This window comes from Tachyglossus aculeatus, chromosome 1 (genome assembly GCF_015852505.1).
Source record: "Tachyglossus aculeatus isolate mTacAcu1 chromosome 1, mTacAcu1.pri, whole genome shotgun sequence".
NCBI classification, from domain to species: Eukaryota; Metazoa; Chordata; class Mammalia; order Monotremata; family Tachyglossidae; genus Tachyglossus; species Tachyglossus aculeatus.
Genome location: NC_052066.1, coordinates 14,193,969 through 14,197,419, shown reverse-complemented (window position 1 = coordinate 14,197,419; position 3,451 = coordinate 14,193,969).

Genomic DNA, 3,451 nt, shown 5'->3' with positions numbered 1-3,451 from the left:
CCCAGAGAAGTTAAGTTACTTGCCTAAAGTCACACTGTTGACAAGTAGCAGAGGTGGAATTAGAACCCACGACCTCCAAGTCCTAAACCCGGGCTCTTTCCACTAAGCCATGCCGCTTCCACATATGTGCTGTGGGGACTGGAGGGAGGATGAATGAAGGGAGCAAGTAGTCTGGGAGTCAGAAGGTCATGGGTTCTGATCCCGCTTCCACCATTTGTTTGCTGTGTGGCCTTGGGCAAGCCACTTCATTTCTCTGTGCCTGTTACCCCATCGGTAAAATGGGGATTAAGAGTGTGAGCCCGATGCGGGACAGGTACTGTGTCCAACCCAATTTGCTTGTATCCATCCCTGCGCTTAGTACGGTGCCTGGTATATAGTAAGTGCTTAACAAATACCAAATATCATTATTTTTATTGTTGACTTCTGGTGGCTCAATTTCCTCAACTGTAAACTGGGGATTAAATCTTCCTCTCTATTACTTAGACTGTGAGGCTCATGGGGGACAGGGACTGTGTTCAACCTGATTATCTTGGATTCATTCATTCATTCAATCAATCGTATTTATTGAGCACTTACTGTGTGCAGAGCACTGGACTAAGCGCCTGGGAAGTACGAGTTGGCAACATATAGAGACGGTCCCTACCCAACAGCATTCACAGTCTAGAAGGGGGAGACAGAGAACAAAACAAACAAAGCAAAAAAACCCAAAACAAGCAAAACAAAAACACCTGACACTGGGCCTGTGTCTGGCCTCATTATTTTAAATCTATTGCAGCACCTAGCAAAGTGCTTGGCACCTAGTAAGCACTTAATGATTATTATGATTATTTTTATTATGAAATTCAGAGGCCAGACAAATTTACTTAATAGCTGTCATGCCCAGATCTACTGATGGGGTCAAATGCCTTAAATGTCAAATGCCTAAAACAGTGTGGCCTGGTGGATAGAGCCCAGGCCTGCGAATCATTCATTCATTCATTCAATTGCATTTATTGCGCGCTTACTGTGTGCAGAGCACTGTACTAAGCACTTGGGAAGTACATTCATTCATTCAATCAATCGTATTTATTGAGCACTTACTGTGTGCAGATCACTGTACTAAGTGCTTGGGAAGTACAAGTTGGCAACATATAGAAGGTCCCTACCCAACAGTGGGCTCACAGTCTGGAAGGGGGAGACAGACAAGAAAACAAAACATATTAACAAAACAAAATAAATAGAATAAATATGTACAAATAAAATAAATAGAGTAATAAATACGTACAAACATATATACATATATACAGGTGCTGTGGGGAGGGGAAGGAGGTAAGGCGAGGGGATGGGGAGGGGGAGAAGGGGGAGAGGAAGGAGGGGGCTCAGTCTGATTCAGTCTGAATCAGAAGGACCTGGGTTCTAATACCAGCTCTGCCACTCTTTTTTGTATTTTGAGCACTTACTGTGTGCAGAGCACTGCACTAAGCACTTGGGAAGTACAAGTTGGTAACATATAGCGACAGTCCCTACCCAACAATGGGCTCACAGTCTAGAAGGGGGAGACAGACAACAAAACAAAACATGTGGACAGGTGTCAACTTGTCTGCTGGGTGACCTTGGGCAAATCACTTCACTTTGCTGTGCCTCAGTTATCTCATCTGTAAACTGGGGATAAGGCTGTGAGTCTCATGTGGAGTAGGGACTGTGTCCAACCTGATTTGCTTGAATCCACCCCAGCGCTTAGTATAGTGCCTGGCACATAGTAACAAATGCCATTATTTTTATTATTGTTACAATGAAATTTGCCTGAAAGTGGTCAGGCTCTGTTACTTTTCCTTATCTCAACCTAACCATGCGCTTTTTCCCATCCACCCTAAGAAGAGCAACCATTCCCAAGGTCAGTCGTACACAGCAAGCAAGACCAGGGTTAAATCTGGAGTTGGAGACATTGTCAAGGACACTTAATATAATGGCTTATTTTGCCATTGCACAGTGACATTTTGGCAAAATAGAAAAATGTCAGAATCTGACAAATTGGAACAAACCAATACGTCTGGAAAGTTAGATCATCTTGCTATGTTGTAAATCATTGGAACCAATTTGGGATTGCCTGGTTTTTTTTCCTTGGTTTAATCCTTGATAAAATAATGGAATTCCTAAAACTTGGGGAAAAAAATGATTTCATCATCCTGATTCCCAGGTTTTTTTCTCAGTTAGGTAACAGGAATGACTATAATGGTGAAAAACAGTTTTGATATTTTCCATTTTCCACAGTAACAGAGAGCGGCATGGAGAACATATGTCTCCAGGTTAAAAAGGAAGAGAAGGGATAATAATAACAGTAATGGTAATGATTAAAATAGTGGCATTTGTTATGCACTTATAACATACCTAACAGTGCTAAATCCCAGGGTAGATGCCGGATAACCGCTTAGTACAGTGCTCTGCACAGAGTAAGCACTCAATAAATATGATTGAATGAATGATAAGAAGGTCAGTCACAGACACTGACTCACAAGAGGCTCATCACCTAAAGGAGAGGGAGAACAGGTATTGACTCATTTTACAGATGAGCAAACTGAGGACTGGAGAAGTTAAATGACTTGCCCACAGTCACACAGAAGTCAAGGGGCATAACCTAATGTAAAAAGCATGGGTCTGGAAATCAGAGGACCTGGATTCTAATTCTGTCTCTGTCACTTTCCTGCTCTGTGACCTAGGGTAGGTCAATTAACTTCTCTGAGCCTTAGTTTCCTTGTCTGTAAAATGGGTTTTCAATACCTGTTATCCACTGTCCTGAGTCCTGTCCCGGGAATTGCCCTCCGCCCCCTGCCTTAATATCAAGAGCTCAACTTCAGAGCCCTTCAGCAGGGATTTGACTCACTTTTTAAATTCTGGCACTCAAATGACATGTTTCAAACAGTAAAACCAAACACCATTGTTATACCAGAAAGCTTTATTTTATACTAAAAACGGAGGTCAGGCACACACACACACAGACACACACACACACACAGGAAATACAACACCTAGAGTTACCAACTCAACTGGTTCTCCCCAAGTCTTTGTGACTATGATCCCCCTTGGAGGAGTTTCAAGGAGTCTGACTGCTCACAGCTTCATTCTTGTTCAAGGCTTTGGTGTTTTTGGCCACAGGAGCATTAAGTATCTTAGTACCTGTCTTAATTGGTTTCACACAGGGTGAAGCCGGCCAGTTCTTCCCCCCTTTCATCCATTGTTTGGGAATGGCTGGCTTGCAGCAGGGAGCTGCACAGGATTGCCTGCTGTCTTCCCCTCATTACCAGATAAGCTCAGGGGTTGGAGAATCCTCCCCACTTACTTATCCCACAGGGGCATGGCCTTATCTAGCAGTCTTTTTTCCGCCCAGACAGCAGAGCAAGCCCTCTGCAAAGCAATTCAGTTTCTCTCCAAACATCCAGGTCCTCAAAACTCCTCAAAAAGATAATACACTTTC